Below are 26,238 nucleotides of genomic sequence, written 5' to 3'. Positions count from 1 at the left end.
GATTCTGGACTCCGTGTGGCTTTGCCAATTAGGTCTTTGGCAGCGTGTCAAGGGAGATAAAGCAGTGGTGAAATCCAATTTTTTTTACTACTGGCTCTGTGGGAGTGGTGTGGCTTGGTGGGTGTGGCAGGAGAAGGATACTGCAAAATCCCCATTCCTCCATACTCCAGGGGAAGGATACAGCAAAATCCCCATTCCCTTCCCACTCTGGGGCCAGCCAGAGATGATATTTGCTGGTTCTCCAAACTACTCAAAATTTCTGCTACCGGTTCTCGAACTGCTCAAAATTTCCACTACTGGTTCTCCAGAACCTGTCAGAACCTGCTGGATTTCACCTCTGAGATAAAGGTGGGTGATTATCAGCCTTATCCCGAAGGACTCTTTACAACTATTTGGGATTCATCTGTGAATGAACAGAATTCACAGCTGTTGCAATAAAAGAGGTTTTTGGGATTACTCGTGTGTTTTACTGACTCAGGAAGCTTAGATCAGAACAGAACCATGACCTGGATGACTGAGAATCTCCATAGACATCTGGCTCTGCAGACCTGTGAGCAGAGTCCCACTCAAGATTCCTGGATTCAGGGCAATCCCCTGGTTCTTACATTTAGTGTATTATTCGTTTAGAATATATTTTCCCTTGGAGTAGAACCAAAGGTTATTGGGAGCAGTATCTAGTTAAACAAATTCCAGGGTGCTTTTCTTTCACTGTTATCGGGGGTGGGGGGTGGGGCAGTTAAATGCATGGAAAAGTGGCTTGGTGATTTAACAGCTCCCCCGTTTGCCACTGTTCAGATTGAAATAAATATGCAAGGAATGGATTAAACTGCGGATTTGGAAGTAGAAAGCGCTAGCAATTTATTATCTCTCCATTTTAAGTGGAGTGTGAGAGTAAAGTGGTATTATTTTGGTTACACCTGGATTGTGGTAAATTGGAACGCTGACCGAATGACATTCTTAGCACACACACATTGGTCAGCTAGAGAGAGCATGGATAGGTGTATTCTTGAAGTTTTGAGATCAGCCAAAGATGACTATAAGTGACCTCCTGGTTGCTCTGAAGCAGTGTTTCTCAACCTCAACAACTTTAAAATGGCTGGATTTCAACTCGCAGAATTTTCCAGCCAACTTTGCTAGCTGTGGGATCCTGCGAGTTGAAGTCCACATATCTTAAAGTTGCCAACATTGAGATATACTGCTCTAGATGGTTTGGTGAAAGAAAGAGATAGCAATGTGAAAATGTCCCCAGTTGGTTTTGTCATCCAGGCAGCCCCAGTATTTTTAATCCAAGATTTTAATGGCCTTAAGATAGTAGTGCACAATCTCCAGACTGCCTCATATAAATAGTAACAACAATCCTACTAGTCTATGGAGATTCTCAGTCATCCTGTCAGGTATGACATCCAGGTCATGGTTGTCCCGAAAGTGCTTTTTTCAAGAGGCAACTGGACTTTCTGGTTTTTCTTTGAAGACGTTTCGCTTCTCATCCAAGAAGCTTCTTCAGCTCTGACTGGATGGTGGGAAATGGAAGGATTAATACTCCTAACAATCCTACTAAAAATGTAAGTTTTTAAAGAACAGAATACAAGTAGTTCTCGACTTATGACCACAACCGAAACCCAAAGTTTTCATTGCTTAGCAAGACAGTTGTTAAATGAGTTTTGCCCCATTTTACCACTTGTCTTGCCCCAGTTTTTAAATGAATCACTAGAGTTGTTAAATTAGTAGTTGATTAGTAGTAGTTAAATTAGTAATACAGTTGCTAAGTGAATCTGACTTGCCCATTGAATTTGCTTGTCAGAAGGGTTGCAAAAGGTGATCACATGATCTCAGGAGCCCGCAACCATCATTAATAGGAGCCAAGCATCCGAATTTTAATCACATGACCATAGGGATGCTGCAATGGTCGTAATTGTGGAAAACAGTCACAGGTCACTTTTTTCATGCCGTTGTAACTTTGAATGGTCACTAAACAAATGGTTGAAAGTCGAGGACTATCTGTAGAGTCTCTGGCATGTGAACTAAGTGCACAACTGGCTTATCATAGCAGGGCAACCGCTAGAGAGTAGCAAAGCAGCAAAGAGTTTTCTCTTTCTTTTCCCTGCCACCCGCATCTTTGCAGATTGTTATCTGGTAGCTACACAGTTGTCCACCCAAAGGTAAGAATGGTGCCTATCCTCTGATTGACACTGCAATCAGAAATACAGGTCACTAGAGGCTGAAAAAAGGGGGGATTTAATTTACATTTTCATGCAAATTAAATCAATATTCATTTATTAGATTTATATCTTTCTTCCAAACATACGTTGCATTACTAAATTTCCATTGAGGATTCCCCCCCCCCCCAAACAATCCTCAAGGCTGAACTGAGCGATTGTGTCTGCCTTCAAATCATCTGCTGAACTTCCACAACTGAGGGTGTGGACCAGTGGTGGATTGCCCCCGGTTGTTGAGGTTGAGAAACACTGCTTCAGAGCAACCAGGAGGTCACTTATAATCATCTTTGACTGATCTCAAAACTTTAAGAATACACCTATCCATGCTCTCTCTAGCTGACCAATGTGTGTGTGCTAAGAATGTCATTCGGTCAGCGTTCCAATTTACCACAATCCACTTTGGTGGGCGTGGCAGGGGAAGGATACTGTAAAATCTCCATTCCCACCCCTCTCTGGGGGAAGGTTACTGCAAAAATCCCCATTTCCTCCCGATCAACTGGGACTCGGAAGGCAGAGAATAGATGGGGGCGGGGCCAGTCAGAATTTTTATTACCGGTTCTCCGAACTACTCAAAATTTCCGCTACCGATTCTCCAGAACTGGTCAGAACCTGCTGAAACCCACCTCTGTTCAGGGTATGGTTAAACAATAGGATTCCTTTTGGAAGGTGTAATAACAGCCAACACAAGGTACAGTCTACAAAATGAATAGAGGAATCCAGAATAGGATAAGGGAAATGTCTATCCGTAATTGTTGGCTATATGTTACCTGCAACATCAGAGTCAATAAATTTCTCAATGCATTTAAAATCATTGCTGTCTAAGCAAGGCTATGCTGATCCCACAAATATTTATCGGAGGAAGCTGATGAAATCTGAATCAGATAAATGGTCTATCTGATTCAGTATTTTTAACAGCAATTGTTGGAAGCTGCCCAGAATCGCAAAAAACTGTTTTTTAAAAAATCTGTTTTATCTGGACTTGCTGAGAATAAGATGTAATAGACAAAAATACCTACCCATTGTCCTCTTTCCCTATGGGGTAAGCAGTATCATGTTTCAACATAGAAACAGAGTAAGAAATAGTAAGCCAAGTGAATGAGTAACTAAAATGAACTTATTTAATCTTATTCACCACACCTCTGCATATCTTTGTTTAACCCATTTAATAGTTTAATCTATTCAATTTATTGTAACACTTCTTTTAATTTAGCATGTTTTCTTTTCCTGTTCATTAATTGCTGAAAAGCAAAAATCTGGTCTGAATATTAATGTTAATGTTTTTGCACTCATTCTTGCCTCCTTCCCCTTCATCTAGGGCAGCGGTGGGGAAGTATGACCACTTTATGACTTGTGGACTTCAACAGTGGCTGGCTCAGGAATTCTGGGAGTTGAAGTCCACAAGTCATAAAAGCGCCATAGTTCCCCACCCCTGATCTAGGGGAACTCTAGACCTTAGGCACAGATGCAGACTTCAAACAAATCGCACAACCACTTTAGAAACAGCCATGTTTAACAGTTCTGCAGTTACACTGTCTACACCTGCAGCCTTACTATTTTTCAAAATCCTTAGAGCTTTTCATCAAATTTCTTCTTGGGCACATTTCAGTGGTGAAATCCAAATTTTTTTACTACTGGTTCTGTGAGCATGGCATGGTGTGGCTTGATGGGCATGGCCCACTGCAAATTTTGATACCCCCTCGGCAAATACCACCTCTGGCTGGCCCAGAGTGAGGTGGGAATGGAGATTTTGATCAGTTTAAAGTCTGAAGCTCTGTTTGATTCTGGACTCCATGTGGCTTTGCCAATTAGGTCTTTGGCAGCGTGTGAAGGGAGATAAAGCAGTGGTGAAATCCAATTTTTTTTACTACTGGTTCTGTGGGCGTGGCGTGGCTTTGTGGGCGTGGCTTTGTGGGTGTGGCAGGGGAAAAATACTGCAAAATCCCCATTCCTCCGCACTCCAGGGGAAGGATACTGCAAAATCCCCATTCCCTCCCCACTCTGGGGCCAGTCAGAGGTGGTATTTGCTGGTTCCCCAAACTACTCAAAATTTCTGCTACCAGTTTTCTGAACTGCTCAAAATGTCTGCTACCGGTTCTCCAGAACCTGCTGGATTTCACCCCTGGAACATTTATAACATTCATCAATAAAGGAGAATATTTGTAGATCAGGTTTGAAATGAGGTGTCCTTGGTGCTCGCTGAGCTTGCTTGTTTTCTTGCAAACGTTTCATTACCTTAACTAGGTAACATTATCAGTGCTAGCAAGCAAGCTTAGAGAGCACCAAGCACTCCTTTATAGCATTCATTTCTGTTCTAAAATCTGCAATATGTCTGACATGTAACATGTCTTATACAGATCTTTAATATATTCCTTCCAGCATTTCCTCACTTTAGTTTCGTTCCAAATTGTTTTATTATTTTTATTCCATTCCTGATGGAGACTCCTTGTTTAGACTTTATAAAGCTTCATGCCAAGCTCGGCAATAAATTTTAACCCTCTTGTAATCATCTGATTTGGCAGAAGGTTTTCAGAAATGATTGTGCTGAATTATTGAACAAATAATTAAACAAGGACTACCTATATTAGTAAAGGAGTTGAAAGCTGAAAGGCATCTGACCTAGCATGACATAGTAATTCTCCAGAGGATGGAAAGCTACTGGTTCTTACACTGCCAGCCATTTTTTACCTATTTTCAAACCGGTATTTTATTACTATAAAAATGAATCACATTTTTTTCTGCCTCTTTCAACCTCAACTTTGCCTCTTTGTCTACATTTTATGTAGTTATCTGTTCTTCCTGTAACACATTACACAGTATCTTTCTCTCATCCTTACAGTATTTTTGTGACTGTCATTCTTTGATATTCATTTTTTTCATTTACCTCTTTTACTTCATTCCTCTAAACATCCTTTTTTGTACTTCTCTAATATAACTTTAAAGTTATATTAATAACTGTAAAGGTAAAGGTTCCCCTCTCACTTAGTTGTTCCCAACTCTAGGGGGCGGTGCTCATCTCCGTTTCAAAGACGAAGAGCCAGCGCTGTCCGAAGACGTCTCCGTGGTCATGTGGCTGGCATGACTAAACGCCAGAGGCACACGGAACGCTGTTACCTTCCCACCAAAGGTGGTCCCTATTTTTCTACTTGTATTTTTTACCTGCTTTCGAACTGCTAGGTTGACAGAAGCCGGGATGAGTAACGGGAGCTCACCCCATTACGCAGCACGAGGGATTTGAACCTCTGAACTGCTGACCTTTTGATCGACAAATGAGCCACCGCGTCCCTTATCCTATAATATAATATATAATATAATAACTGTACTTGCCATTAATTTAATAATTCCCATTACCAAAATATAGTACTTTAATATATTTGAATATATTAAATATATTTATGGAACCCTGTAACAGGCTTATTTTCAGCTAGTTTACATATCCTATTTCCTTTTATTCTATTAGGAGATTGTTTTATCTTTTAATGTTTTTTGAAACATTAGGTGTTGTACTTTTCTCTTCTTGCAGTTATTTTATTTTTTAGGATTTTTTTCTCCTGCTCCCCCTCCTGCTCCCCCTCATCATTTGCTCCCCAAGATCTTCTTTTGACACTACTGAAGCCTGGTTTGTCCCACATTCAGACTCTCTCATTACTATTCACTACTTCATAGGCTTTCATCCTGAACAATAAAGCAGCCATCATTTTAGATTAATATTCATTCCTTTGACTCCAAGGGTATATATGAAGAGTCTTATGGTTAAATCCTGTTTTTAGAACACACATAACTTTTAGAAGCAGATACTCGCCATAGCCACCAGTCTCATTTGTTCTGGCCTCTGAATGGCCAATAATTTTTTCTGCGCTTTCTCTTTTCATTCTCACCCACCCATTGATACCTTACCCGCCCCCCCCACTGAATTACATACTTTAAGAATGTTGCATTGTTTTTCCAAAACTCATCCATGATTCTTACATTAGCACCTTTTAGTAGAGTTTACTTTGCAACTAGCACCAACACAGGATTCCTACTTTCATATGCACCCATAACAACTTAGATGACACCAATTCATATTTTCTGACACATATATTTTAGCATTTTCATCCACAATTAAGTCAACATCTTCATTTTCTTGCATATTTGTCAATTTCACACTACAAGATCAGTCTACTTTCATGCAAAACTATTAGATTGTACTCTTTCCTCTCTGTTTCACAAACATATCTGTTTTTCCTTAGTTTCATCTATTAACTAATGCAGTTTGCCATTGGCTCCTCTAGTATTCTTCCATATTCTTGTGGTTGTCATCTGATGGACCCCTAGATGTTGGCGTCTACTAGCCATCATGACTTTGGTCAGTGGAAATTTTTCCATAACACATTCGAAAATGTAGTTAGAAGTGATGTAGTTAGTCATATCTGTTTCACATATAGTGTCAAGGAATTGTGATAGAGATGGGAATGCCTGAAAAAAACCCAGGAAAATTTCCAAAGCCATTTGGAAAAAAACGGAATAAAACCTGTTTCCCCCCAATTTTTTCCATTTTTTTCCAGGCCTTCCTATCCCTAATTGCGCAGCAGCTGTCCAGATTAAGTTAGAGACACTGGCACGAACTTCTTGTCTTTTATCTAAGTATAAATATATATAATATTCAAATTTGCAGCAGACTTTGTCATCATCCAGAAAAGGAAGAACATAAGAACAGAGGAATAGCATGAGGTAAATCTAAACAGTATACAGAACACAAAGAAGAAAAAAGGAGGGGAAAAAGGGAAACTCTCCCTTTATACTTATGGCAACCCATCATAGTGTAGATTGCATTATGCATGAGTCAGCACTCTCTAACGCAAGGGGGTCAAACTGGCGACCTGCGGGCTAGATGCATCATGTGCAGGCCACGCCCACCCCAGCTCCGTGAATGGGAAAAACGTTGTGAAATGTCATGTGATGGCAACATGATGTGGCGAGTTTGACGCCCTTGCGCTAATCAACTAAAACTGTGTGTTCTGGCCTACTGTACACTTTACTGTTTCAACTACTAAATTCAATGTCCTAACGCAAGAGTCTCCAACCCCCGGTCTGTGGACTCACACTGGGCCGCGACATGCCAGAAACTGGGCTGCACAAACAAGTGAAGCTCCATCCACGGGATGCAGGCAGCATGCAAAGCCGCGCCCCCTCTGGTCCACGGAAAAACCTCTCTCCATGGACCCGGTCCCTGTTGTCCAAAAAGTTGGAGGCTGCTGTCCTAACATATAGCATATCCTATCAAAGGTAATTAAAGTACCTATCAGCTTCAGCACATTTTGGGCAGCATGCTACAAGCCCAATCATAATCCAGTTTTATGCCAAGCATGCTCAGGCTATTTTATGCAAGCTAGGATCTCCGCTCCAGAGACTAGCTTCCATGCCAAGATGTTATTGTTCATACCAAACTAAGCAGTTGGTAGACAGATGCAGTTTGCTCAGATGCACTCTAAAAGGAAGGCAAATAGTTTTGCAGAAGCGTGCTGTACTGTTGACCTGTTACTGCAAATTCTCCACGTCAAACTACAGAATATGGAAACATAGTCTAAGAAAAAAGGAAATGAGAATATGTCATCATTTCACTCAGGCCCTTTTCGCACATCAATAGACTTTAAACCCCGCCCCCCACTCCAGATGCCAGAATGCAGTAAAAACAGTACAAAGAATAAAGGATGATCGGTTAATATACGAATGTGTGGTGCAAAGGTAACCACAGGGAAATAACTCAGGAAGACGGCTCACATATTTTTTTTACCCCTCACATGCTGCAATTGCAGATTTCAATGGTTAACCATGTCTGTCTTTGATTCTTCAATTTGAGCAGCTTCTAAAAGCAGCAAAAATCATAGTCACCAGTTTGGCCCACTAAGCCTTTCACACAGAGGTGAAATGCTCCGGGTTCAGACCGGATCGCCCGATCCAGTAGCGATGGCGGCGGGTGGTTCGGTAGCAAAAATCCCTGCCCCCCCACCCCATGCCCAGAGGAGCCGTGTGATCATCAGAAGCTTTTTTTTTATTTTTAAAAGCATTTTTTCTACAACCTCTTCGGCCAAAAAAAATGCTTTTAAAAGTAAAAAAAAAAAAGCCTCTGATGATCGTGCGGCTCAGCTGGGATCGTCAGAGCTTTTAAAGGCATTTTTTCTACAACCTCTTTGGCCGAAGAGGTTGTAGAAAAAATGGTTTTAAAAGTTAAAAAAAAAAAAGTTGGCCACGCCCACCCAGTCACATTATCCCCCCCACCAAGCCACGCCCACAGAACCGGTAGTAACAAATTTTACATTTCACCACTGCTTCCACAACTGCAGGTTTATGTAGTATTTCTTTGCTTTATTTGTATTTCCCCCCTCTGTTCCTTCTAGCAACTTCCTCACCAAATGCCCAATGACTACAGTATTTCCCTGAATGCAAACAGTCTCTGACTCTTGTCTATGACCATTTTTCACATGAGCATTGCAGCATCCCCTAGACATGTGATCAAAATTTGGACATTTAGTGACCGGCTCGTATTTATGACAGTTGCAGTGTTCTGGGGTCATGTGACCACCTTCCACAACTTTCTGACAAACAAAGTCAATGGGGAAAGCCAGATTCATTTAACAACTCTGTCACTAACTTGACAACTGCAGTGATCCACTTAACAAGAAAGGTCGTAAAATGGGCCAAAACTCACTTAACAAATGTCTCATTTAGCAACAGAAATTTTGGATTCAGTTGTGGTCATAAGTCGAGGATCTGTATTGAAGAAAAAATGATGACAGCTTGGGGAATGTTTAATATGAAAGTGAAGTAGTTATCTTGATTGTGAAATAAACTATTGGAATGGCTCTGCCCAGGCTTCTGGAAGAAAACTCTGGGCTTGAAACGGATTGTATCAGCCAGTGTGGAAGTATTTCAAGCCTTGAACCGCTCTATTTAGGGTTTAAAATGGGGCTTGTTTGGGGCTATTCAAAATGCTCCAAGTAATCTGTTTTACATGAAAACCATTTAACACAAGAAAGGCCTTGCACACCCCCAGCATCTAGAAACTAGAGTAAATTAAATTTAGGTTGCATCCAGTCTCAAAGTATTGCTCTAATGCTGGAATGAAAACCTGCAAATTTTCAAATATAGCTGAAACTGAACACCAAGCAATCCTGGCCAATATGAAGAATGGTGGTTCAGCAATATCTAGACAGCCATAGGTTCTGTCATCCAGCACACACACAAGAAAACAAGGGCATTGTGGGATTTTTAATTGGTATCATTCATCCAGTGCAGAGGTGTCAAACTCAATTTCATTGAGGGCCGCATCAGGGTTGTATTTGACCTGGGGGAGGGGGGCATGGCCAGGGTGGACCTGGCCAGCTCGACGTCACTCCTGTTGGGGGGCTGTGGTGGCCTGAGGACTTTGCCAGCGAAAACAGGCTCCTGAGCTCCATTTTCGGCTGCGTGCGGCCCTCCCGAGCTCTGTTTTCACTGGCAGAAGGTAGCAGGAGGCTGTGACAGCCGAAAATAGAGCTTGGCAGCCCATTTTCTCTGGCAGAAACATCACTGACCAGTCCTTCACTGTTTTCAGGGTGGCCCTACAGGCCAGATCTCAGTACCCTGTGGGCCGGATCCAGCCCATGGGCCTTGAGTTTGACACCCCTGATCCAGTGGATATAGCTTGGAGAAGCAAGAGCTTTTGTCTTTATATTTTTTGGCAACTTTATTATTATTAATTTTTTTGGGCAATTCATAGCACTGCATTTCCAACATTTGGTGAAACTCTGAGGTAGCATGTAATGTGAGCCCAGAAATGATTTGCTCAGAGTATAGTAATGTACCTGGAAATCAGCAGGAATTTCTTGGCAGGTGAAAGCATGCTGTGAGCATGTAAACTTCCTTGGTTATTTTGCCAGTGGTGATTATCAGTTGAGCAGAGTGAAAATGCAAATGGCCTGCTTTTGTACATCAAAGGGCTTGGAAATATATGAAATTAGGAGCTGATAAGATTCAACCTGAGAAATGAGACATCTTTTCTTATTGTGTTCATATTGCAAGTTGATGAGTTTGACCATTATTAGCAATGTGGTTTTGAGCAGACTTTTAACTCTGTCTTTAAAAAACATATGATGTATGAACAACTTTTAAAATGTATTTTAGTATGTTTTAAAGAGGTTGCTGAATGTCATTACCCTGATGTTTAGCAGGGGACAATTGAAATGCATTTATAATCATAATCATAAGTTTATTTGTCAAGCATATATAAGATAATAGGTAAAAGTATAAACATAATTTGAATACATGAAAAGAGTAAGTAAAAAGGAATATTAGGACAGGGACAGTAGGCACGTTGGTGCACTTATGCACGCCCCTTACAGACCTCTTAGGAATGGGGTTCAGTCAACATTTAATATGAAACTGAGCAGTTCTGTAATGTATGATTATGGGAGATGATCAGAAGATGAAAGACCTGTTGTTTGAGTGGTTAAACTATTTTGTAATGTAAATATTTGTTGCAGTAAATTATATTTCTCTTAAAACAACTAAATGAATAATAATGGCATCTGATAATGGCATCTCACTTTGCTGAAATATACCCTCTTTTTTAAAAGTTAAAATTGGTGCCTTAACAAGTGAAGTAAAAGAATGTTGATTTAAATATATGTATTTGATTCAAGATTGGGTTTGGCCTGTGGATTAATAGAGATTGCTTTTCGACATATCTGGAAGGTGCAGTCTCCTATGGTTATTCAATGAATGAATCTTTAACACTTGCAGAAAATCTTATTCCTAAATAGAAACATATGTCACTCCCCTTGATGACATCCAAGGAATATCACAGCCCCGTACATACATTTAATGATTACAGTTTGCCTACAGAATTTCCTGGACAGAGGTTTGGGATCACAGACTAGCTTCCTTAATAGGAAGATAGCAACCGTAATACACAAACAGGGGCAGTTTTAACTGTTTGGTTTCTAGAGTTTCTAGCTGATTTCTAATATATGATGCTGTAAAGTCCTAGGGTCTCTGTTGTGAGCTGTTACATGCTTTGATGATGTGGAGAGAAATATACCATGTTACCAAGAAAGATAAGGATCTGGAATCAAAGTAAATACTGCTCAGCTATCTTTATTCCTTGTCTTATTCCTTTAAAGAAGTGGAAAGTGGAAAGCTGGAAAATGTGGACTGGAGAAGAGATCCTGATCCTGGTTTAGCTTATTGATGCAAATGGAGAAATAGTCTTCACAGAAGCTCAGCACACATTAAACAGAGCTTCAGATCCAGTGACTACTTCCTGTTCCTGCAGTGGTTGTATTATATTATGATATTGCCAGCTGCTAGTGGACTCAATGCATATTGCCAACTAAATAGAGAAAAAAACCCAAACCAGGCTGGCTTTTCTCTTGAGCTTTTAAAAGCAATCTGAAATCAGTATCTCCCACGATGAAGCATTATCATTTGATAGGACATCAAGATGCTGTAAAAACAATCAAAGCAATACCCAAGCCCTTGTAATTCATGCCTCCAAATTACAAGTAGTCCTCAACGACCAACAGTTCGTTTAATGACCGTTCAAACTTACAACCACTGAAAAAAGTCACCTATGACCACTTTTCACCCTTACAACCACTGCAGCATCCCCATGATCATATGACCAAAATTCAGATTGGATGCTTGGAAACTGGCTCATATTTTTGATAGTTGCAGTGTCCCAAGGTCACATCATCATCTTTTGCGACCTTTTTACAAGCAAAGTCAATGGGGAAGCCAGATTCACTTAACAACCAGGTTACTAACTTAAAAGCAGCAGTGATTCACTTAACAACTGTGGCAAGAAAGAAAGAAAATGGAGCAAAACTCGCTTAACAAATGTCTTGCTTAGCAACAGAAATTTTGGGCTCAATTGTGATCGTAAGTTGAGGACTACCTGTATTAAAATCTAAAGTCATTATGGCGAACCTGTGGCTTGCATGCCACAGGTGGCAGGCAGAGCCCTCTCTGCGGGCATGCGAGCCATTGCCCCAGCTCAGCTCTGACACGTGCCTCCCGCCGGCCAGCTGATTTCGGGTCTCTGCTACGCATGCGTGGGGGGCAGGGCGCATGCGGGAGATGTGCACGCATGCGTGTGGGGTGGGGCATGCGTGGGGGTCATGCACGCATGCACATGGTCGCACATGCGTGCTCGGGGCATGCACTTATGCTCAGGGCTCCACGTGCATGTGCTGGCGGGCAGGCCACACAGGGGGGTGCACGCATTGCATTATGGGTGTGCGCACGCACTTTGGGCACTCAGTGCCGAAAAGGTTAGCCATCACTGATCTAAAGCCTGAAGCCAACATCTTACATGTCAACTATAGAGCTCCTTCACCCATAACATCACTCCAAGGGACACAGATTAAACAGGGAAAGTTCCTGATCCCCTTCCATGGGGATCAAAACTGACAAGAGTTTCCTTCTTATTACGAGCAGATTTCTTCTAAAGGTATGGGTATGATGCCAGAGGAAAAATTGGCAAATGTCCATGCTAGCGGCTTGCTTATTTAACTTTCAAAACCATTCCAGGAATTCTTCCTTCCTGTTTAACATAAAGCAAGAAAACCTGTTTTTCTCTGACTGATCATTAAGCACATGATTTCATTCTATGTGCGCAAAAAAAAAAAAAAAAGCAGGAAGTGGCTTGCTGAGTATTGTGCAGTTAGGGGTAGAGTACCACAAGGCCTCTGTTTTTGAGTTGCCGAGCACTGTGGTTTTCCTGCCAGACATAGCCTTCTGCATCTTGTACTACTGATCTGACAAGTCTTCTTTCTTTCTTGGCAGTTTATTGGCTACCTTCCTCCTTTACCTTTCATAATAGGAAAATCTGCTCTTTTCCAGAACAACCAGGAAAGGGGAAATAATGGGTTTAGGCTACTGTTTTGTTTTGTTTTCAATTGTGGTCATGCACAATTATGATTGCTGGTGTTCTCTCTCCATTTTTATCCTTATATAATGAGCATCAACTATTTGGGATCCACTAGTGAAGGAGGAGGATATGTGGCAGGTTACTGAACATCCAGATAAGCACCTGATTGTTGTGAACAGCTGGATATTATATTTGTAATCCAGCTTTGCTTTACCGTTAACATCTTTCGGTTGTTTGTTTGTTTTTAAATATCAATTTCCTTGTTGCTAATCTCTACGAAAAACAGAACTGGGTGATCTGTATAAAGTAGGAAACCTGAGAAATGTAGATTATCTATTGGTGTTTCTACTTGGAAAATACTGGGTGTAGGGCTTAAAGAGAAACAGTTTGGTGTCATAGTTATGGCACTAGGCTAGAAATTAGGAGACTGTGAGTTCTAGTCCCGGTTTAGGCACAAAACCAGCTGTGTGAGCTTGGGCCAGTCTCTTTCTCTCTTAGCCCTTAGAAAGAGACAAGGCACACCACTCCAAAAATCTTGCCAAAAAAATTGCATGGACTAAGCAGTCACTAGAAGTCAGCACCCAGTTCCAACACCAAAACAAGGGCTTAAAAGTTATGCATCATATTAGAACATCTATCCTCCTCTTCAGCCCTCCACCTACCTATCTTTTTTCTCTGTCCAGATTCTCAAGGATGTTTTAGAATGCTTACTTTCTAAAGATAATAATCTCCACTTCCTTGTTTCTACTGTTTCCAAATGGGAGAAACCAACAACATGTATATTACATCTTTCAAGAAGGCACACGTTTCACACTGGGATAAAAAAAATTACCATCAATAATTCCTGTATTTACTTTACGGGACTTCAATTGTTATTCTACTTTTCTGGAATGAGGTCCTAGAATTTGAATGACCTGTATTCTTACTGGCAGCCACTATTCTGGGTATTAATTGCCATGCATATTTTTCATTGCCAGCCATAGTAATTCCTATACTTTCTAGGTCTGGGATTTCTTGAAGGGTGAGTGCAAAAATTCTATATGAGAGTCACATCCTAGCTCTAGGAAATAATCCATGCTGCATATTTTTAAATAGAAAATTGAGGGGGGGGGAACAATTCCATTAACACTTAGCTGTGACGACTGGACAGTTTATGGGAGCCCTGGTGGCACAGTGGTAGAATGCCATATTCAATCCTGACAGACTCAAGGTTGATTCAACCTTTCATCCTTCCTAGGTCAGTAAAATGAGGACCCAGATTGTTGGGGGCAATATGCTGATATTGTAAACCGCCCAGAGTGTGCTGTAAAGCACTATAGGGTGGTATCTAAGTGCTATTGCTATAGCTATTATGTGAACTGGAGTTCAACTGTATCCAATATGGCTTGGGTTCCTGTATTTTGTCCTCAGCTTAATTCAAAAGGGAAAGACTGTCAGAGCTTGCTTAACTATAGCAGAAGTAAACAACGGGCTAAGCAAGAATCCTTTCCTTGATCTTCATTAAACACATTTCAGTTTATTGTTCTAGAATCTAGAGAAACAGAAGAAATCTGCAGCTTTTGCGGACACTGAACTATGATGATTTTGCTTTGGTTTTTCATTGAAAGGGGACATCCTGAAGTTGAATATTTGCTGGAGTGAATTTTAGGGAGCCAGAGTGTTCTGAAATCAAGCACATCCATATGTTCAACGGAAATGCCGCATTCCAGAATTAAGAACATTCACAATAACATCAGAGACATCTGACAAGCCTGACACAAGGCCAGACAAGTAGAACAAGAAGCACCCGCAAGATGCTATATTATATAATCATCCCTATTCATCAAAGCTGTAGTTAATTAGGAGTGCACTTGCTTCACATTGTATATGGTCCCAGTTTCGGGCTTTGGTTTCTTCTGCTAAAAACATCTGAAAGCAGAGATCTCCCTCAGCTTCATTTTGGATTGTCACTGTGAACTGCAATTCATGGAACTGGATTGGATAAACCAATGATCTGAATCAGTTTAAGATACCTTATTTCTGTAACCAGTTTCCAAATGTAGTCCAGTTGAACACAATGGAAAGTCGAAACTGGAGGGAATGGCTTGGGTTGTAGCTCTGTCATGATTACGACACCTTTCCCCATTGTTTTAATAGGATCCTCTCCTTGTGCATGGCAATCCTGAATGCTAAAAAAAAACACCATACCCTTTTCTCATCCGGCATTTGGATTATCTGTATGTTACAGATAATTAATTTCCATTGATTAGTCTTCAACAAACATTCATTCTTATCTAGTGGGTTTCCTAGATGTAGTGTCAGCATTTATCCTCCCAAAGGTTTGGTATTAATTATTTAAATATGATATTTAAAGTACAAGATGTTTTGGGGTGTTTTCACAAGGGGAAAGTTGTACCATGGTGACTTGCCCACGAATGTCATGGGTTTCAGGAATTTTAAGCCATGTAAGAAATCTGTTTTCTGGACTTTAAATAAATAAATAACTTTATTGTCATTGTACGTGTATACACAGTATACCCATACAACGAAATTCACTTAACACTCAAAGACCAGGTCCAACACACATAACAATCCACAAACACACTCCCACCCACCACAATTCCCCACCCCTAAACCACCCAAACATCCACACAACAGACCAAGTAATACTGTCTAACAGCTCACTGATGGTGGCCCTTTAATTCATTGTTGAATGCAATTATAGCTCTGGGATAAAAACTATTCAGAAAATGTGTGGTCCGAGTTTTAATTGTTCTGTATCTTCTGCCAGAAGGCAACAGTCCAAAAAGATTGTAAGCAGGATGGGAAGAGTCTCTGAGAATGTTATGCAACTTTCTCAAACAGTGAAATTCAAAGATGTCATCCAGGGCTGGTAGCTGGAGTCCGATGATATTCTGGGTAGTTTTAATGATTCTCTGTAGAGCTTTTTTGTCCACTACAGAGCTGCTCCCATACCATGCAAGAATGCTGTATGTCAGGATGTATGTCAGGATCAGCCCTCAATGGTGCTGCGATAGTAGGACAGAAGTAGATGCTGAGATAGATTTATCTTCCTGAGCATTCTCAGGAAGTACAGCCTCTTCTGTGCCTTCTTCACAAGCAGGTTAGCATTGTTTCAACTAAATAATTGGTTCTGCTCAAAGTTGCCTTTAGTTTGGGTCTGAGCTTCATCTGGCTGGCAACCCACTTTCAACAAGAAAGATGTATCACGTGACTGTCACTGCAAAGTCTTGGGCCAGAGTTACCATCTTCAAGTTCTTGATGTTGAAATCCCAGTGCATTTGGAAGAGGTCAGATTGTAAAGGTTTTTTCTCACTGGCAGAGGGCCTGTAGGATTTCAGAGAAGGAGACATTAAGCACAATACACAAAGCAGATGCCCTGCCACTGACCTGTGGTTTTGTAGCTTTGCAGTACAGGCGATACAAATGTATGCATTTCTTGATTTTTGGTTCAGCAAAAGCTGCTCTAAAGACATGGTCTGGAGGAGAGACTGAAAGGGGGAAGCCTATAATTTTTAGCTATGCTGAAAGGAACTTGGGGAGACAGGTAGCAAGAAGAGACGAATAGCAGACAGTTATGTAAAGCAGAGGAAGAAAGATGTAGAAAACGTGATAAAAAGAGACCATGCTATCAAGGTCAGGAAGATAGAGAACATAAAGAAAAAGGAGCATCAACTTTAAATTAATCTGCACTATATAACATCATTACAGAGGGCTACTGTTTCAATTTCCATGATTTGAAAAAGCAGACAACACAGAAGCCCTGATTCATATGGTGAATCTGAATTCTTTCCTGTGGACTGGCTCCTTATTAATCAGCTTAGTCACGCTTTATCAGGTTTCGGTGTGCAACAGTGTTCTCTAACCAGCTCTCTCAAGATTTTCTGAAACCCCAATTCCCATATTTTCTAGCCAGCAGAGCAATTATTCATTGAAATTCGTGGAAACTGTAGTACATTATATTTGGAGGACTCTATGTTGGAAATCACTGCTGTGTAAATAAGCTTTTGAAATTTATTTGAATGAGGGGAGGTGTGTAATTTATCCAAGGTTAGTATGCATCAGTGGTGGGTTTCAAAAATTTTTACTACTGGTTCTGTGGGCGTGGCTTGGTGGGCATGGCAGGGGAAGGATACTGTAAAATCTCCATTCCCAACCCACTCCGGGGGAAGGTTACTGCAAAATCCCCATTTCCTCCCAATCAGCTGGGACTCGGGAGGCAGAGAATAAATGGGGGCGGGGCCAGTCAGAATTTTTACTACCGGTTCTCCGAACTACTCAAAATTTCCGCTACCGGTTCTCCAGAACTGGTCAGAACCTGCTGAAACCCACCTCTGGTATGCATGCACCTGATACTCACCTCTAAAAAAAACAGTTCTAAATCTTCTGCACCTTACCGGTCAGCTATCTTTTTAACATACTGGTAGTCCTCAATTTCTGACTATTTGTTTGGCGACTGTTCAAACTTATGACAGTACTGAACAAAGGGTCTTACAATCACACTTCCACTTACAATCATCACAGTGTCCCACAGTCACGTGATGACCGTTCAGGCACTTGGCAATCAGCATTTATTTATGACAGTTGCAGAGTCCTAGGCCAGGTCATAGCCAATTGCGACCTTCCCAGCTGGCTTCCTACAAGCAAAAATCAAAGGTAACCGTGTGATTTGCTTAATGACAACATGATTTGCTGAACAACTGCAGCAAAAAAAAAGTCATCAGATTGTGTGTGATCACATGTAGCCTTGCTTAACAGTTGCACCACTTACCAGTGAATTTTCCGGTCCTTATTGTGTAATCGAGGCCTACCTGTACTGTAGTTATAGCTGACATTAATTTGTTTCTAATTTTTCAGCATCTCAAATTCCTCCTCATCTTGCACATTTCCCAACCCCATGACTCACTGTGTGAGTCAAGACTACTGTCTCCCATATGCAGCTGTCATTTCCCTCCACCCCTCAGCCTCCAGCTGTTCTTCCAACTTCTGGCTGGCGCACTCGTTTTGCCAGTTTTGTGTTACACCATTTCTCTCATCTCCCATGGAAAGCAAGGCTACGGGGAGATCTGGCTTGCTACCCAGCCTTACACTTTTCTTACACCAGCTTCTTATGTCCAGCAGATCATCCACTTGGCCTTGGCTTCACCACAAAGAATACATATCTGCCACCCTCCCTCTTTTTCCCTCCCTTTCTACCACCCCAGTCATGCTGCATCTGCTGCTCTAGACAATTGCTGCCATATCCCACATAGCAACCTAATGTTCTGCTGCCATGACAACCGGACAGCGTGGGAAGGATGGAGGGTTGCTAAGAATGATATGTGGCACCTTTCTCAGAGGTGATTCAGCCATAGCTTGAGTACAGTAGAAACCTCAACATGACAGTGGAAGGAATCTTGATTAGGGAGAGGTTTATATAAAATATTAAATATCTTTATTAGAAGTCTACTTCCCCCTACCCCCCAAAAAAGCATAAGTTTTGACTTCAACTAGGCAAAAAACTCCAGAACTGTCTACAACACAACCTTACCTTTTAAAACAGGGTATTATTACACGGTAATCTCTAATCTTTGGAAACAGATTCAGGTTGTTCTCTCTGAGCGCGATTGGCAGAGCATCATATGAGGTGTATATTTTGCTTTGTTTCCCCCCCCCCCTCCCCACCAACTTGCCATTTGATGCCCTAAAACCGATTTATATACAGATGATTCTAAATGTAGCTTTTGACATCCTTTTTCAGAAAATTCTGTCTGCTGGAATAGGAAGTATTTCTGAAAGGTCAGCAGTTCAGCGGTTCGAATCCCTAGTGCCGCGTAATGGGGTGAGCTCCCGTTACTTGTCCCAGCTTCTGCCAACCTAGCAGTTCGAAAGCATGTAAAAATGCAAGTAAAAAAATAGGGACCACCTTTGATGGGAAGGTAACAGCCTTCCGTGTGTCTTTGGCATTTAGTCATGTTGGCCACATGACCACGGAGACGTCTTCAGACAGCCCTGGCTCTTTGGCTTTGAAACAGAGATGAGCACCGCCCCCTAGAGTCAGGAACAACTAGCACATAGTTGTTTACCTTTACCTTTGAAAACTATCTAAAATCATGCCAGATCAGATGAATAGTCATGTATAAAGCAGTTTCCGATGTTCTAGGAAGATATGCAGAACAGAGTCACATAATGTCCCCCTCAAAACTTGGGTGTCTCTCCAAAAACTCCTCCAAAATGCTGTCAATTTTTCTTTTCCATGTGGTAAAAGGAAACATGGTTAAATACATGGGAAGTTACACTGTTCACTATATAATTTTTTATTATAGAGGCCTCCTACTTGCCTTCACGATCAAGAATACTGAATAAACCAGAATTGCTAGATTGATACAGCAAGCCAAGTCATAACACTTCGTTTACATTAATTTTAAATTAAAGCAATATTTTTGTCTTAGCCTTGCCTTTCTTTTTGTCTTAATCTCACCATAGTTTTCAGTCTGACCCAGTCTGCCATTCAGGTATATATTGCATAGTTGTAAGTAAATTTTCATGAGGAAGCTACGTCTGGGCTCATCCATTCTACTAATCCATAGTGTAATTTGTGGCTTGTGGCCACTGTGGTTTATGAACCATGTTTTATAGTTTGGCATGCTGTGTGAATCCAGCAAGTACTGGTTTAATCAGTAAATAATGATTAACCAAATCAAGAGTAGTGTGATGCATAAACTCAGTCTGTTGGTCTTCTGTCAGCTGGCATAATGTTGACCTTGAAGATAAGTAGACATGTCTCTCTCATGTACACACATAGTCATTTGGATATTGTTACATTTTCCACAGGCACATCTTAAAACAGCAGTTGAATCTTCCAGGTGTGGAGTAGGTAGAAATCCCTGTTTTCATATACACAATATAAACAATCCAAAGTTTTTTAAAAATACAGACTAATGTGTTTATTCTCAGTGCAGTTTCCATCATCCTCTCTTGTTCTGTACAATATGAATATGTATTTGTGCTTATTCATCATACTTCTGAGGTCAACCTGGTCTTTCCCCATTATAGATAGCATTGCAAAATTGTCCTAAATCTCTTGGATCTGGTAGGCTCAGCGATGGTTATTGTGCTCTACCTGCCGAGATCAAGGGTGTAAATCTGGATAACTCAGCCCATTTATCATTGAGATTTTGGGAAAAATAGAGGAGTAGGATATCTGGGTATATTCTCTCCTGTCTCCTGCTTAGAAGTGACATGGGAAGAGAACTTAAGACAATCCGTTCTTCCATTCCCAAATTTGAAATCTGATGTGCTTTCATTTTTTAAAATTCATTTGCAGTCCTGGTTTGCCAGATGGAGCTGCAAATATGGTTTGCTTGGTTGAATCCCGGGGCCTGCTGTGCGGGCTTTGTGCCCTCCTGTGATTCATCTCTTCTGCTACCCTCAAATGTGCCAGTGAGATGGGGAGTGGGGGTGGGTAAAGAAATGCCAGTCTGCTGGAAAAGAAAAAAGATCTGGAGACACAATAATATAGTTTAGATTAATATCTCTAAAAACCAACAGCCAAAATCAATGAGGTCAAACAGAGAGAATGCCAAGCCTTCTTCACCTGGATTACACATCTGGGGAAATCTTTAACCTGCAGCATCCTGGCTCTGGCTAGCCATACCTGAGGATGTACAATTATTTCCAGATTTGAAAATTAATACCAAGAACTTGAAACTGGAGTTTGAAGCACATCAAGCAGAACGGAAAGGCAAAAGGGCAGTTTTCTGGTATTTGTACTAGAACAAGCATACTGATCCCAGACTAGACTGCATTATAATTAGTGGGGGGTTTAGCATGTTGTGTGAACCTATTCACTGTGACTTATTTATTAAGTTGCAGTTAAACAAGCACTGATTTAATGCAGTATTTGAACCCAGTCATTGCCTGAGTTTTATTCTATTCTACTTTGTGTCTGAAGAGGGCTCTGAATTCAACGACGACTCCTAAAATCAAAATCAAGCAACCTGTGCTTCTTTTTTGCGCCCCCGCTTTTTCTGATTAGAATTGCTGAAAAGCTTATCAGGTTTTTTTTTAAAGGACAATTTCCTCCAAAACCTGGAGAATGAAAATTTTAAAAATTCTTGGCTTGCTTATTTGTACCATCAGTCTAGCCACTGAAGCGCTCACTTCTCCCAGAAGAATTGGGATTCTAGCCACCAAAGTCTTGCATGTTCTGGTATAATCTCTCTTGAGAAAGCTGAAACTTTAGTGCTGGTTTTTTTTCCCCCCAATACAGGTCCTTTAGAATTATTTTGAAATACTTTGCCAGGAATCCAGGAACTTTGCAAATAATTTTATCCCTTAAATATCAGCAGGTAATTGAGGTTTTATAGTTAAGGCCATCACTCAGGAAGAGAAATAGCCAATTCTTATTCCATCTCTCTATAAACTATTAGCTATAAGGATGGAATATACCAAATATATCATTGGGAATATACTGCAAACATGCTATCTGACTGGCAAAACCATTGGAAGAGGAAATACATTTCAAGCAAGTAAACATCATTTCACCTATATTGTGATCCTGATTGGAATTAGACAGGGTTCCACTAGTACTAGCTGAAGAAAGATGGTTGACCCAAACTCTTGAATTATTCTAGCACCACAAATGACAACAAAAGAAAAAAAATTCTGAGTGGATTGGTTACAGAAATGATTAAAGCTAGAGTAGGCTTTTGGAGTGGGTTCTCATATTTGGAATAAGTTCTTGGTTTTCTCATAAAATGGCTGACAGAAGAAACTTTTCCTATTAACAAAATGGCTGCTGATCAGCATAGCAGTCATAAAATAGAGATTTTCCAGAGGGAAAAGAATTGACCATCTCCTACAATTTTTCCCATTTCCACAGGATTTTTTAAAAGAATCTCTCTCTCTCCCTCCCTGTGTTTTCTCTTAGCAGAAGGCACATTTTCAAAGTATTTTTGATCAAAAGCCATCTACTGTATGTATGTCCGTAATTTTTCTTCTCAGTACCGCTTACTGTAATGTGGTGTCCAAATGTATTCTTGTAAATATATATCATGCTAGAGCTTGGAATTTTGTTTGCAGTGCACCTGCTTTCTAGTTATTTTCTGTTTAATTCGAATAAACTTAAGAAAAGAAAAATGGGCAGGGAGCCTAAAAGGAGTTATCCAGAGTCATCACATTGCATATTCCTGGTTAAGATGTCAAATTATTTTCCTTGTGACTTTTGAACAACGAATATGAATTAAATCTCATTGATACAATGTCCCACTTGCAGAAAACATTGCAGAAAGTGCCAGAAGAGCACCACCCCCCACCAAAAAATGCCATTTTTGAAAGGGTCATGCCGCACAGCAGAAGTATAACTGATATTTTTTTATGGGATGTAGTGGCTAGCATTACACTTGCCAATTTGGGAGAGACAAGTTGGTGTCACCGTCCCAGCTTTCTGTGTATAACACAAAAACCTTCAAGAGAATTAAAGAGCACATTATGCTTGGAAATCCCGCCTTGCTTTCTATCACTAGGTAGTCATGTGGAATGCCTTTCTTCTTGGCCATCACAATGGTTGGTGATGTCATCAATAAGCCTTTGTGACTTCATGAAAGACGGGAGGTCTGAAGTACACTTGGAGAACTTCGCTAAGGAGAGATGTCAAATGCTCATTTGCTGCTTGGGGCGTCTTTTTGCAGGGATGCATCAGGCACACAATCTTTCCTCGCAACATTGCAACCCCTTTAAGGACGTCCTTGTCTCGTCTGTGCGGGGGCGAGGGCTGTGCTTTGTTGCGATGCATGGTGGGGAGGGAAGGGAGGCGTGTGGCAGAGCGTGACTGAGAGTCCCATCCTACACAACTTGCTTCCCTACCTGTCAAAAGCTGACAGGCGGATGGGGAAACCAGCCCCCTAGAAGAGCTCCAAGGAAGGAGGGGTGGGGATGGAGGAGAGCAGGGAAGACAGTGAATTCTCAGCGGCTTTTCAGTGTAAAAGAATGGATCTTTTGCTTAGGGGGAGCAGGTAAGATGCTTTAAACGGGGCAGAAGGCAGGGATGAAGCAATCTGTTGCTGGAGACTAATCTGGGGGTCCCATTAAGGGCAACAAATAATTTGCCCATGACAAGAATGTTATTTTGTTAGGGATGATGGTTGAATTTTCCATCTCAGGTCTCAAAAAGTCTTAGATCATCTCTGGAGATGTTCTCCCAAGCTTTTCAGATGTAGATCCATGGCTGAGAATTCTGGAAGTCCAATGGGGTTGGGAAACACTGCTGTAGAGGACGTTCTGTGATATGAGACTACAGGCAGTCCTCACCTTAAGACTTCAATGGAGCCCAAAGTTTACTTTGCTAAGTGAGACAGATGTTAAGTGAAGTCGGCCCCATTTTATGACCTTTCTTGCCACAGTTGTTAAGTGAATCCCTGCAATTGTTAAGTTAGTAACACGGTCGTTAAGGAATCTGGTTTCCCTATTGACTTTGCTTGTCAGAAAATCACAAAAGGTGATCCCATGTCCCTGCAACCCTGCAACTGTCATAAATACGAGTCAGTTGCTAAGCATGACCACGGAGATGCCTGCAGCAGTCATAAGTGTGAAAAACAGTCATAAGTCATTTTTTCAGTGTTGCTGTAACTTTGAATGGTCACTAAATGAGCTGTTGTAAGTTGAGGGCTACCTGTATTTTTACTTACATTATCTTATTATTTACATTATCTCTACATCTTTGAAATACTTTTGTTAGATGGGCCAGTTTTACCATTTCCATGTGCAAATGTCCATAAAACTCCCTCCCTTGTGGCTTTTGGAAGGTCTTTAAAAGGTAGCTTCATTTCACACACACTCCTGCAATTTTAGCTAGCTTTTATTGGTGCCTGTCATAGGGAATATTGATTCATGATTATTATGTTTTAAAGTATAGAATTTAGATGTATTCTATTTATTCCATCATTAAATTACATAACAGAGTTGAAGGATTTAGTAGAGCAACAGTAACCCAAGCTACATAGTAAACTGATATGCAAGATGAGATTCAGCAAGTACAGTAAAATTCTGATTTTACCTTGTCATATCCACTTCAAAATATACAGTACAGCCATGAATTCACTGAGCAATATTAGACAAATCATTTTCTCAGCCATAATTCTGCTTTTTTTTAACCAGATGAGAAGATACATAAATCTCTTTAAGCGCTTAACATTCTATGGGAAGTTCATTACCATGAAGTAACTTCTGAATTTCATTTTAATATTCATACTCGGCTTTACACATTCTTTTAATGCATTTGTGTTCTCCAAGTGGAAATTCTAATAAGCAATGGTGAAGATGAGACTATGTCTTGATAATTTAATGGTGGGAAAGATCATCACATTTAAACAATCACTTCAGCTATAATGCTTTTGAATAGGGGCTCTTCAGTATCTCAGTTTTGACTGCATATCATTGAAAAATGAATGCTAAAGAGATGAGAATCCATATGTGAGTCAGTAAGAAGTAGGAAAACTAGAATGGTTGCTTTCTGCATTCATTCATTAATGTGGAATAAAAATGCAGGATATTTTGTATATCCTGCGTGGGATGTGTGCTTTCCTTTACCTCCTTGCCTCACTTTCTAGCATGACTTCTCTCCCCACCCCCACCCCACCCCACCCCTTCCATTCAAACATGTTCAGTTCTCAGAGACTGCCTGGACAAGTCTTTGTGGTTTTCCTGATAAGGTTTTTCAGAAGTAGTTCGGTATTGCCTCCTTTCTGGAGCTGAGAGAGAGTGACTGGCCAGGATTAGAATTCACAACTCTCCCGGTTTCTCACCTGGTGCCTTAAGCACTGCACCAAACTGGCTCTCAGCATTGTTCTATTTAATGGGTTTTTGCAGCCTTGGCATTGCTATTGCTTTGTTAGTTGCCTCGAGCTGAGAACTTGAAATGTGAGATCACAAAGTCAAGTTTGAATTCTCCGGTAACATTGTACTGCGAACTAGGGCATATAAAACCTTTGCCAGACCAATTCTCGAATACAGCTCATCTGCCTGGAATCCACACTGTATATCGGACATTAACACAATTGAGCAAGTCCAGAGGTACTTCACGAGAAGAGTACTCCACTCCCTCTGCTCACAACAGAATACCTTATGCCACCAGGCTCGAAATTTTGGGATTGGAAAACATAGAACTATGCCGCCTACCGTCTGACCGAAGTGTAATACACAAAATTGTCTGCTACAACGTCCTACCTGACAATGACTACTTCAGCTTCAACCGCAATAATACACGAGCAAACAATAGATACAAACTCAAGGTAAAATGCTCCAAAATCGATTGCAGAAAATACGACTTCAGCAACTGAGTGGTCAACGCCTGGAATGCTCTACCTGACTCCGTTGTTACATCCTCTAACCCCACAGCTTCAACCTTAAACTGTCTACTATGGACCTCATCACATTCCTAAGAGGTCCGTTAAAGGGGGCGTGCATAAGCACACCATTGTGCCTAACATCCTTGTCCTACTGTCCCCATTTACTTGTACACATTCCTTGTTCATGTCCATGTTTATATTTATACCTGTTAACTAGTACATGTTCGATAAATTAAATAATTTGCAGTGTTCCGGGATCATGTGATCACTTTTTGTAACCTTCTGACAAGCAAAGTCAATAGGGAAACCAGATTCATCTAACAACCATGTTACTAATTTAACAATTGCAGTGATGCACTTAACAACTGTGGCAAGAAAGATCGTAAAATGGGGCAAAACTCACTTAACAATGGAAATTTTGGGCTCAGTTGTGGTCATAAGTTGAGGACTAACTTAGGCTGTTAGCTATATAGCCATGGTCAATTGTGGTAATAAGTTGAGGACTAACTATAGGCTGTTAGCTATATAGCCATGGCTTTTTTGATTGGCAAAATTCTAGGTTTTTCTTTTAATCATGCAGCAGACTCATCACTCTTCCCCACCTTCTATCAGCAATAAAAATGTAAGCTCTGCTACCTAGTCTCTTTTTAACCTCCTAGATATGTGTAAGTTGTGCTAGGCAATGGCTTGCTTGTTTTAATCCTGATTTGTGAGTAAGCTTTAGATGCAGATTTCATATCTTGAACTTTTATAAACCATAATGGCTGTGTTTGCCCATCACTCTTAAGTCGAAACAAAATGAACCACA

The 26,238-nt window shown here is 40.8% G+C and overlaps 1 protein-coding gene and 1 long non-coding RNA gene across 2 annotated transcripts in view; one reads left to right on the top strand and one right to left on the bottom strand.

Moving 5' to 3' along the window:
* The window catches only part of AGAP2 (ArfGAP with GTPase domain, ankyrin repeat and PH domain 2), a 183,729-nt gene that overhangs the window by 9,638 nt on the left and 147,853 nt on the right, over nt 1-26,238 (top strand). The gene's annotated exons all lie outside the window — the stretch shown is intronic.
* Nucleotides 15,837-17,741, bottom strand: LOC148115334 (uncharacterized). The gene is made up of 2 exons (XR_015731925.1): nt 17,618-17,741; nt 15,837-16,431 (listed from the first exon to the last, which is right to left on the bottom strand). It is a non-coding gene; the product is annotated as an uncharacterized LOC148115334 (long non-coding RNA).

This window comes from Pantherophis guttatus, chromosome 2 (genome assembly GCF_059756535.1).
Source record: "Pantherophis guttatus breed Tessera chromosome 2, ASM5975653v1, whole genome shotgun sequence".
Lineage (NCBI taxonomy): Eukaryota > Metazoa > Chordata > Lepidosauria > Squamata > Colubridae > Pantherophis > Pantherophis guttatus.
Note: the sequence above shows the minus strand (reverse complement) of the source record. Positions and strands in the feature narration are given on the sequence as shown.